The 12,255-nt window shown below is 45.0% G+C and overlaps 2 long non-coding RNA genes across 2 annotated transcripts in view; one reads left to right on the plus strand and one right to left on the minus strand.

Moving 5' to 3' along the window:
• The window catches only part of LOC140387167 (uncharacterized), a 165,362-nt gene that overhangs the window by 107,133 nt on the left and 45,974 nt on the right, over nucleotides 1-12,255 (plus strand). The gene's annotated exons all lie outside the window — the stretch shown is intronic.
• Nucleotides 8,998-12,255, minus strand: part of LOC140387168 (uncharacterized) — a 71,075-nt gene continuing 67,817 nt past the window's right edge. Inside the window, exon 2 of the long non-coding RNA XR_011933755.1 lies at nucleotides 8,998-9,350. This is a non-coding gene — a long non-coding RNA (uncharacterized lncRNA). The remainder of the gene's footprint in view (nucleotides 9,351-12,255) is intronic.

A 12,255-nucleotide genomic window follows, 5' to 3' on the forward strand; every position in this document is an offset into this window, starting at 1 on the left:
TCTTTGCCATCTGCGAAGGTGAGAGAGTTGAAAATGTAGATGGCATGTTCCTCGGCCGTGGAGAGGAGAAGAGCAATCTTTCTGGTGTCTGAGGCGCCCTCCCTGTCCGTGGCTTCAAGGTAGAGCTGGAAGCGCTGTTTGAAAATCTTCCAGTTGGCCCTGAGGTTGCCGGCGATGCGCAGCGGCGGCGGCGAGCTGATGTTGTCCACGTTGCAGAATGACGGAATGCTGGCGGAAGGCAGATCACTTGCAGGTAGGTCTAAGAAGTGCTAGTATGCAACCAATCCTGGTATCATGATGTGTTGGATGTTCTGGATCACAGACAGGTCACCAACACTTGAAGTAGTGCAACACTATTTTATTAAAAGGTTAACTATTTAAACGTACTTGAACTGTGGGTAAATACGATACCAGCTTTAACTAAAGACCTTTGCCTTGTCCTAACCAGTTGATGCACTCAGCACATAGTGAATGTCTGTGTTGCAGGCTGTGAGCTCTGTGCTCCTAGCTAGCAGCTACTCGAATGAGCGGGAACTCTGATGTCCCCTGTCTTTATAGTGCGTGTGCTCTCACTGGTGATTGGCTGCGGTGTTGTGTATGTTGATTGGTCCCACTGTGTGTCCATCAGTGTGTGTCTGCACCATGATATACTGGTTTATATTATGACAATTATCACTTTTAATTTAACATTTCTTACAGCAAAGTAAATGATTGGCATGGTGGCACAGTCCTGCTTCGCAGTGCCAGGGACCCGTGTTCAATTCCGGCCTCGGGTGACTGTCTGTGTGGAGTCTACATGTTCTCCCCGTGTCTGCGTGGGTTTCCTCCAGGTGCTCCGTCTTCCTCCCACGGTCCAAAGATGTGCAGGTTAGGTGGATTGGCCATACTAAATTGTCCCTTAATGTGCAAAAGGCTGGGTGGGGTTACGGGGATAGGGTGGGGGAGTGGGCCGAGGTTAGAGTGCTCTTTGAGAGGGTCGGTGCAAACTCGATGTGCTGAATGGCCTCTTTCGGTGCTGTAGGGATTCTATGATTAAGAGAGAAACTAAAATATCATAAGCAGCCAATTTAAAAATATAATAAAAATATCGAATTTTTTATTGTAATGGAGAAATTCCACAGACATAAAATTAGCTTTCCAGTGTTCAGTAATAATCATGAAATCAGTGCACTGTTAAAGACCCTGTCAGATCTCATTCAACAAGTTGCAATGTTTTCAAGGACTTTTACATTGAGACCAATAGTGGCAGTTCTGAGCAATGCAATTGATCTCCATTGACTGGGGTCTAGGGGGACCTCACACAGCATAGAATCACTGACAACTTCTGGAGTTCTGCGTTATTTTTTGCGCCTGCGGACTCTCAAAGATGCTACCAATGGAGTAATGATGGTGAATGCTGACAGTTTCACCATCATTACCACCGAGAAATCCATTCCTCTACAATTAAAGAAACGTGATTACAGATGCTGGAGACAACACAAAGGGATGAAACAAATGGATGAAATTCAAATCTTGTTTCGAATCTAAAGGTTCTACTGTCATTAATCCATCAAAAATGGCTGGGAACTGTGCAAAAGATCGAGCATTGAATTGCACTGTCCAGAGTTATCCTTTGGTGCATGATTCAGGTGAGTATATTCAGCTTGTTGAACTTTGGCAACAGATCTTTAATGGCTCAGAAACTGAATCACCCCATTAATTTTTATTGTCTGCTTCTGAAGCTGCATCTAAGATTTTTAAAAAGGTGCTGGATTCAGTGGAATTTGGTCTTGAATCTGACTTCTTTATTCATGTGCACTTCAACAGCTGCCCATGGAGTTAAGGAGTGTACTCTGGAATTAGCAGGGAACAGAAAAAGCAATGTTGAGAACTTTAGTTTGGTGCTATAAATCGTGCATTTGAGCCCAAGTGTTATATGTTGAAGATGCTGTCCAGGGTTTCATACCTCAGTGCAGGATTGAGGGACCGTTGCATTGTTGAAGGTGCCATCTTTCACATGCGATATTAAACCAAAGGTCCTTCATGCTTGCTCAGCTTGCTATCAAAGTGCTTTTCTGATGTATTTGTTGTTTGCGAGAGCTTGCAATGCACAAATTGGTTGCTGCATTGTTCTACGAAACAATGGTAACTAAATCTCCAAAAGCAATTCATCTGCAACGAAGAGTCTGCATCAACACATGGGTAGTACTCTCAGCTTTCAGTAGCTGCTGGTGCATTCAAGTTCCCTGCATCCAAGAAACCTGAACATAATACAGGGTAAAAAATATTTTTATGCAGCACGTTGTTATCCATTGCTTATAAAAGCAAGTTACAAAAATAAATTATATGTGTATATTTGAAAAGCAATTGTTTTCAGTGCAGTGAGATTAATAGGACACCTGTTTCAGTAAGCCAGCACGGACAATAACAGCCAAATGGCCTGCTGCTGTGTTGCATGATTCTATGATACTTCAGTGCAATATTGATAAAGTGCTACATTGTCAAAGTCACTGGCCGTGATCTATCGGCCTCGTTGCACCTGACTCAGGATGCAACAAAGCCGTTAAATCTTGTGAGATGCCTTTTGTGAGATTTAACGGCCTCGCAAGATCTAATGAGATCTAGTGAGGTGTCACGATCTGGATCCCGCCCATAATGGGACCATGAGGACTCCCTCATTGGTAAGTTGGGGAATTGGAGGGGTGTGGAGGCCATGGGGGGGTGTTCAGAGATCGGGGCGCCATCCCTTCCTGCACAGGTGAGTGGAGCTCATTAGTGCAGGAAATGGGACTAAGTGCGGCCTCAGTGGGGCATTCCTCACCGAGGCCCAGAAATGAAGCAGAGTCCCATTTAATAGTGGAGTCGTTCTCGGTGCTGCCAGCACGAGGAAACACCTGGCTAAATTCGCCCAACACGGGACTCTGTTTCATTTCTATTAAATCATACCCGTAGTCTTCCAAATGAGACAGTAAACAAGTCTACCCCCTCGGGTAGATGTAAAATCATAGAAATTACAGTGCAGAAGGAGGCCATTCGGCCCATCGAGTCTGCACCGGCTCTTGGAAAGAGCACCCTACCCAAGCCCACACCTCCACCCTATCCCCATAACCCAGTGACCCCACCCAAGACTAAGGCTAATTTTGGACACTAAGGGCAATTTAGCATGGCCAATCCACCTAACGTGCACATCTTTGGACTGTGAGAGGAAACCGGAGCACCCGGAGGAAACCCACGCACACACGGGGAGAATGTGCAGACTCCGCACAGACAGTGACCCAAGCCGGGAATTGAACCTGGGACCCTGGAGCTGTGAAGCAATTGTGCTAACCACAATGCTACCGTGCTGCCCAAAAGATCCCATAAGGAAAAGCTGGGGTCCTCTTGATAGTGCCCTGGCCAAAAGATATTCTTCAAACAACATTACTAAAACAAATTATCTGATTGTTATATCTTCACTGTTTGTGGGCGTCAGCTATGGGCAAATTGGCTGCTGCATTTTATACATTTTATATGGAAAGTAATTAATAGATTTGGAGCAATCCTGGGAGGCTCCATAAGAGATGCATGTCGTTCTATTCCATTTCTGATATATCCTGAGGATGTAATACATTTTATGGAAATACAGATTATCACTTTACCTGACTCCAAGCACTGTCACATGCGCAGTACTTCTCCCCGCTCACTACTTACTTCTGGCCATTTCATGGATGGGGATCATCTGTAACTTCCAGTGCAACACAATGATCTGAAAAATCGACTCGTGCATGGATACGCAGTATGGTCTGAACCTCTGTGTCCTGGTCTGATGCTGGCATGGGGATTGGCTGAAGGCAGAATTGCTGAATTTGGGATATTTTGCATTTCAAACAGAAATTAGGCTGTCCAAAATCAGCCTGCGATTTTGAAGTCCATTTGGAATACTAAACAGGACATTAGTCCCACAGGTGAGAGCTGAGAATGTTACCAGCAGAGATGGCATATCGTCCGAGCCAACAGCTGAACTTATTTGCACATGATTAATAAAAAAAGAAGCACCAATGTGATCATACAAATGTCCTTAATCACATTTTACCACACTGCCACTTCTGTTAATAAAAGGACAATAAGGGTCAATTATAATGTAAGGACGAGATTGGATTTTAAATGTTTTAATGTGTATTTATATATATTTAGGATTAAAACACATAGAGTGTATTAAATCAGCAGAATCTGAAGGATAGTGATCAAATTCTGGTGAATATTAATTATTCAATCAATTAACACAGAATAAAGCAAAATCAGATTATTGTGCATCATCTATGTCATCTGTTCCCAACAATATTCTTGGAGTGAAAGCCCTTATTGTCGAGCTCCCAGAGATTGCAGTAAAATCTATAATTGACTGATACAATTTCTTATCTGGTTAACTTTACTGGCAAGGATTTTTATTTTATCCAAACTGTCAGGAAGGCTAATCAAGCTAGAAGAATTGTAATCAAAGCACACCTTTAGTAGAGCACTCATTCAGCCTTTTGAAAGATTGCCTGATCTATTAACAAGTTTTGAAGATGATGGCATTGTAAAGAAATGCAAATATGTCAAAAAAATTGTGTTTTTAGAAGTAATGGAGATATATTTGGCAGGATTAATGTGAGGCAATGAATTGCACAAAAATACATGTGGGTCAATAAAACAAAGAGAAGAAACCTTTTGTGTTCCTTTCCCTTAAACTCATAGGAGTTTGATCTTGGACCTTTAAAGCAAAATGAAAACCTCCTCTTTACAGTAACATAAATTTAATTATTGCTAATCTCTTTATTATTGATATGGAGATGCTGGAGTTGTCTTAGGGTGGGCACAGTAAGAAGCCTTGCAATACCAGGTTAATGTCCAACAGGTTTATTTGGAATCACTAGCTTTCACCTGATTCACCTGATGGAGGAGCTGCGCTCCGAAAGCTGTGATTCTAAATCAACCTCTTGGACTTTAGCTGGTGTTGCAAGGCTTCTTACTCTTTATTATTGGCAATTATATTAAAATGCAACATTTTAATTGAAATGTTTGTTTTATTTGAAAAATCTGTTCAATTGTAAAATTGTTGCTCATGAACCAGACCTCAATGTATACTGCAGAACGTATTGATAATATGCAAGTACTTACGCTTTGCGATTCATTAAATATCTTGGGCAAAATTCTCCGGTGTCGGCGCGATGTCCGTCGACTGGCGCCCAAAACGGCGCAAATCAGTTGGGCATCGCGCCGCCCCAAAGGTGCGGAATGCTCCGCATCTTGGGGGGCCGAGCCCCAACCTTAAGGGGCTAGGCCTGCGCCGGACGAATTTCTGCCCCGCCAGCTGGCGGAAAAGGCCTTTGATGCCCTGCCAGCTGGCGCGGAAATGACATCTCCGGGCGGTGCATGCGCGGGAGCTTTCGCGGCCGCTGACGGCATTCCCGCGCATACGCAGTGGAGGGAGTCTCTTCCGCCTCAAGGCCACCGTGGGGGCACCCCCCAGGTCAGACCGCCCCGCGCTCCCCCCAGGACCACAGAGCCCGCCCGCGCTGCCTTGTCCCGCCGGTAAGATAGGTGGTTTAATGTACGCCGGCGGGACAGGCATTTTATCAGCGGGACTTCGGCCCATCCGGGCCGGAGAATCGCGGCGGGGGGGGGCCCGCCAACCGGCACGGCACGATTCCCGCCCCCGCCGAATATCCGGTGCCGGAGAATTTGGCAACCGGCGGGGGCAGGATTCACGCCAGCCCCCGGCGATTCTCCAACCCGGCGGGGGGTCAGAGAATCTCGCCCCAGAAGTCGGTTATGTCATGATGGATCTTTAAATAATGCTGCTTATAGATTGTTATGTTCAATATGCGACACCACCTGAAATCATAAAACAACCCCATCAGGCTAAATCTAATAGAGATAAATCGTATTCTAATATGAGCTGTTCACAGTGTAACATGTGTTGGTTCTCTCATGGAAACTGCCGAAGAAGAAGAAGCCTCCATTTGACACTTTTGCTGAGTTCTATACCAGCTCAACATGATACAGTTCAATCATTTACTTTGTCATGACCTGTAAAGAACATGATCATAGTGAATAAAATGCAGATCACATACGCCATGCTTTTTGGTAGGAAGCTTCTGGGTTACAGAGGCAACCCTCATCAGAAAGTACATTTGAGAAAACATGATATTGTTGTATGCATCCTCTGGTGTCAAGCTGCAGAGAAAGAGACAGGGCAGTGCAAGAGAAATGAATTTTGTGTCCCAAATTGTTGGATAGAATGAAGAACTATGTCAACCAAGGGATGAATGTTGCAATATTTAGTTATTTGATAATGGCCAATTCTGAAGGCCACTATGACAACGGGTGTTAGATAAACAAAAGTAGTTTTAAAGGATTTATATTTGTATTGGCAAACATTATAAACAAGGTATAGTTTTAGATGTGTTTAATTTAATGTTCCTGTGTCTGGCAGAGTAAAACGTATCGGTAGATTCATGCTGGACAAAGGTATATGTACATGTAGGGGTTGACTAAGTTCCAACGGTGTTTCTATGTGCTTAGAGAGTGCTACAGCATGAAGAGTAAATAAATAGGCCAGCAGAAGGATTCTGTGAGGCCTTGTTGGAGAGAGAAGCTTTGGAGTTTTAGTTTTAGCTGAATTTGTGGGCAGTTGGAGGCAGGACACTGGGGAGTGAACAGCTCTAAACTCTGCCAGGAGAAGCTGGACAGAACAAAGGAGTTAAAAGATGCAAGCTTCCTAAGGAACAATATACAACCAAGATAACCATGGAATTGGGACTGAAAAGATTTTTAAGACACCTGCAGTCAAGAGAACAGAGACCAAGTTATTGTTCAGAAGAACTCAAGGAAGAGTAAACAAACTGTTCTGAGTTAAAGAGACAATTGCAATAACTAGATATAAAGTGGGACAGCAGCTTTCAGGCGGAGATGAAATGTTTGATGTCATTTTAATACAGTCTGGGAATCAAGATAAAGCAACTGTGAGCAATTTGCACAGCAGTCAAGACAAATAAATCCTAAAGGAGTTGATGTAAAATCCTGCACAGGACTCGCTGTTAAAAGTGGAGCAGAAGCTTTATTTAAAAGTATCATTTGGAAAACCATGGGCGGGATTCTCCGAAATGGAGGCAGAGTGTTCGCGCCGTCGTGAACGCCATCGAGGTTCACGACGGAGCGAAATGGCCCCTATCCAGACCGATTCAGGGCCCGATAATGGGCTAGGAGTGGCGCCGCGTCATTTACGCGCGCGAGGCCTTGGCGTGCGTAAAGGCGGCGCCGCATACATGACGCGGCTGGCGCCGCATAACTGGCATCACCCGCGCATGAGCGGGTTGGCCAGCGCCATCCCGCGCATGCATGGTTGCTGTCCTCTCCAAGTTCGGCCCCGCAAGAAGATGTCTGACGGATCTTGCAGGGCTGCGGAAAAAATGAGGTCCTCCTTTAGAGAGGCCGGCCCGACGATCGGTGGGTACCGATCGCGGGCCAGACCCCATTTGAGGCCCCCCTCCCCCCCCCCCCCCCGCAGGCCGCCCCCCCAGCGTTCCCGCGCTGTTCCTGCCGGCAGCGACCAGGTGTGGACGGCGCCGGGGGGGACCCACTGTTTTGGGCAGGCCGCTCGGCCCATCCGGCACTGAGAATAGCAGGGGTGCCAGAGAATCACCATTTTGGGTGTCTTGGGCGATTCTCCGGCCTGCGCCGCGTGGAACTCGACGGGGCCATTCTCGCTGCTTGGGTGAATCGTGGGAGGGCATTGGACCGTCGTCGCGGGAAAATCTGGCGACCCAGGCGATTCTCCCAACCGGCGCGGGAGCGGAGAATCGCGCCCCTGGTCTGGATGTTGAAATGCAAGGGGAACATATTTATAAAGAAGATTTTAACGTGCGTTCTTCGGAGTGAAATTTGGAAACTTTCACGTGGCAATGGTTTGGGGGGATTTTGATGAGAAGTCCACAGACACTAACTTGTGTTCAGAGTGGAGTGTGTATTTGACCACAGATACATTCTGTGCTCAAAAAGGGTTTTCTGTGTGAATGAGACCATTGTAGCTTAAGATGTGCTTTGCAATCAATGTTAATCATTGACTCTGTATGTATTTGTTAAACTAAAGGGGACTAAATGATTATTGTATAACAATCAATAATTTCATGTTTAAAAAATTTTTTTTTTTCTTATTTTTAAAACTAATTAGCCGTCCTGTGACTCTGTCCCTCCACATTTTATTTTTAAAAAAGTAGAAGTTACCGTCTTTTAGCCAGGGTTTCATTCTGGAATCTTCTCATCCAGTTTTACCATCAGTTACACAGACAACTTTACAACGTTTTTGTTGGGAAACAATTGATATTTAATTGTGATCTGACTGGCCAACACATAAATAAATAAATAGCCAGTAGCCAGGGGGAAAGAGCCAAGACAAGATAGAAAGAGGAAAGCGAGGGAGGACCGGGGAGTGGGGCGAGGGGGGGGCAGGGGGGTAGCGAAACCCAGCAGGAAAAAATGGGGAGCAGCAGTAAAAAAAGGGAGGAAGAGAGGGAGGGGGTCAAGGAGAGAGGCGCTGGAGGGGGGATAGGGAGCCAGACGGCGACAGATTGTAAATAGAGAAACCCAAGAAGGAACCTTTGTGACTGTACAATAAATGAAAACAAACAGCAATGTATATAATTTTGAAAATGCCAATAAAAAGATTTATTTTAAAAAAATAATTGTGATCTGAGTATTATTTGGTAGAAAGGCCCCTGTCCTGCAGCAAAGGTTGGACATTAAAGTTGATTCTCATGATTGAACACCAAAAAAAACCCCACCAGGGTGTCAATGTGTCCAGGTATACCCAGTGCGGGATAGGTCGGCGAGATAGTGTAAGAAGAACTCTGAATCAACACTGGGTGTTGGCACCAACACACAAAGATGATAACTTGCTCCGACAATCCTGCTAACTGGCCCCTCTGCTTCAGTTCAGATGTACCAATTTTAGTTCTTCAAAAGACTTGTTAATATGCTGCAAAAGAGCCAGGGCAATTGTTAAGTGGGCAAAGGTCAAGCATCTTTAATTCAAAGTGGGGATGATTATGAAGGAATGGGTTATTAAGTCATGTGGAGTCAGCACTAAGCTGTCCTTTAGGAGATTACATGAAGCTGAAACTTCTGAAAATTGCTGCTTTTTAATTCTGTTTTCACTTTGTCAACGAATGTGTGGTGTGTTTCTTATAAAGTCCTTCGTCCTTTTATTTCCCAAAACGCCCACACACTGCTTGTTGCTGTAGCTGATATGCAGGCTGTCATAACAATAGCTGGAATTTGGCGAAGCTGTTCTCTCACAGCACTCACCCCCGGAGCCGGTTTGGCAGGTTCTGGCTTCTTCTTCTTCTTCCCTGAAGAAAGAAAGAGGAAATGAAAAGTGATACAGAGTGTGAAAAGGGGGAAATCCGTGCCTCAGCCCTGATCACTTGAATGGTTCTCCAACGACATAAGAAAGTTAACAATCTCTGCTGCATCCAAACAGCTAGCGAGCAGATATTTTGAAAGCCACAACAGACTTTCGGGCATGGATTAACTTCTCAAAACGTTCTTGAATTGCTTTATATTCCTTCTGATGCAACAGGATTCACTGCTAATTTCCTCAAAATTGTGATAGAATCCCAGAAGTGCTTTTTGTGAGAACGAAGCGACCGAACCTTTGAGTCTAATGTTTAAATTCCTACTCTTTAACTGGCGTATCTGTTGCTGAGGGAATCTCCCCTGTAGTTAGCAGAACAGCCGTAAATGTTTTTTTAAAAATAGGTTCCTCACAGTTTTTTAATCTGTTGAACAGAATGCAGGGAAGATTAACCAATTGATAGCGGTTAAGAATCAAGCAATCTCTGATGCCTTCTCAGGACATGTACGACCTATGACCTTGGTTACCTTCAGGGTTGCCAGTCTTGACCAGGTGGGGGAGATGCTCCCCTTCAGTAGGATGATGCGATTGCAAATGCTGAAGGCCTTCACTTTCCTTGGGGGCCCCTCCAGCATGTTTGCCAACAAGCACATGAAAAAAAATGCTGCATTTCTGCCGCATCCTAGGTTATCAGGATCCACAGCTGTTTCAGTCAGAGACCTCGCTGAACAGCTAATCTTATCTCTGACACTGTGCTACATACCTGCACATCGCTTGAAGCCACCGTGTGTTGAGTTCACCCTAATGCCAAGGCTATGCGGCAGATAATGTGCACCCAGTACAAATAGAGACATGTTTCTGAAAGTAGACACTGGCAGCTATATGTTTAGCTCCTGGTGAATAGAGAAAGACAAGCCACGAAGCAACGCCAGAGATTTCATTCAGATCTCACATCTTGCTTAAAGGCAAACAAAATATTAGATTATCCAACTTTGCTGCGGCTCTTTATGAATTTACCTGTGTGTCAGTACAAAAACACTTTGACAGTAAATTTCACTAACTTGATAAGACTTTTTAAAAGCCACAGAATCCTCCTTCTGGCAAGCATACTGTCAATCTTAGGTTAATTTAATCGAACGAGCAACAAATGGCATCTGGGCATTTGGAGTCAATCACTTGTGCATTTGGTATGGGCCCAACCTGACGGGAATTGGACAGTTTGATTTCTTAATGTTGGTGCCGAGAGGTTCAAAACATGGGCGGGATTCTCCGTCGGCCAATGCAGGAATCACAAACCGCAATTTTGAGGCCAAAATCGTGGTGGGCGCAAATCGCAATTCTCCGGTGCCTCGACAGTTGGGTCAATTAGTTCCACTCCGCATGTACAGTAAACGCCGTTGGCATATCATTAGCGGGCTGGACTCGGTATTCTTCGGGGCCTCTTTAATTCCGCCTCCTACAGGGGGAATTCCCAACGGCGAGGTTTACTTGTACATTTAAAAATCATGCCATCATGCCTGTCCTGACTCTTTAAAAGAACAATCCAATTAGTCTCAATTCCCTACTCGTTCCCTGGGCTTGCATGGTTTTCTCCTTCAAGTATTTATTCAATTCTATTTGCAAATATACTGTTGGGTGGCGTGGCAGTTCGTAGGGTAGGGTGAGTGCCAACTTACTTATAGTAAGAAGTCTTACAACACCGGGTTAACGTCCAACAGGTTTGTTTCAAACACTAGCTTTCGGAGCACTGCTCCTTCCTCAGGTGAACCTGGTGTTGTAAGACTTCTTACTGTGCTCACCCCAGTCCAACACTGGCATCTCCACATCACAACTTACTTATGAGAATAGTCACCCAGAAAATGGTAGACAGGAAAAAAAATCAGGTCTAACACTTGGGTAACTATAAGATTGAGCACAAAAGAGAAAATGCTGGAAAATCTCAGCAGGTCTGGCAGCATCTTAGGGAGAGAAGAGTTAACGTTTCAAGACTGAGCATCCCTTGCCTCTCCCCAACTTACCCCCGGTGCTCCAATTCCCTCCCCAAACATCCAATGCCTCCCTGATCCTCCGACTCCACCCAACATACTCCCAAACCTCCAACCAATCTGACCTCACTATTCTGCAACTGTACCCAGCTGGCACCCTACCACCCTGCTACCCTACCCACCCAGCCACTTCCCACCCTACTACCCTAACCAGCTGACACCCTACCCACCCTGCCACCTTCCATATTAATATCTAACCAGCTGGCACCCTGCTCATCCTGCCACTTTACACCCTACTACCCTAACCAGAGGGCACCCTACCCATCTCTCATGCTACCATCCTAACCAGTTAGCACCCACCCACCCTGCCACCACCATTTGTTTATTTGTGCACTATTCATATAATACCTGATCACCAACCTTATTCAACAACTGTGTCAGTACAGTTTGTCTCCAAAAACATTGACCTATCTGACCAAGCAGTGACTTTATTATGTTATTGGTGTGCTGGTTGGGGGAAGAATGTCCAGCCAGGACATTGGGAGAACTCGCTGTTCTTTTGCATGGGGCAATCATTTACTTCCAACTGAACAAGTGGCTTTAACCCATTCAACAGCAGTAAATGTGAAATTGCCCTCATTTATGGATCTGTATCTCAGGGTGTTAGGTTCAGGATAACAATGGGATTTGCCTTCCTACCCATTTTGGTCTCTGTTCAATGCATTTGTTTTCTCTCTTGACTCTCATACAATACAATTCAATATTCCAATAAGACAATTTGAGCACCGAGCAACATTTATTATAGGATCAAAGGATCCCTACAGTGCAGAAGGAGGCCATTTGGCCCATCGAGAATGCACCAAAAGAGTATTCTATCGAGGCCCACTCGCCTGCCCTATCCCCGTAACTCTGTAA

Source organism: Scyliorhinus torazame, chromosome 12, assembly GCF_047496885.1.
Source record: "Scyliorhinus torazame isolate Kashiwa2021f chromosome 12, sScyTor2.1, whole genome shotgun sequence".
Taxonomy (NCBI): Eukaryota; Metazoa; Chordata; class Chondrichthyes; order Carcharhiniformes; family Scyliorhinidae; genus Scyliorhinus; species Scyliorhinus torazame.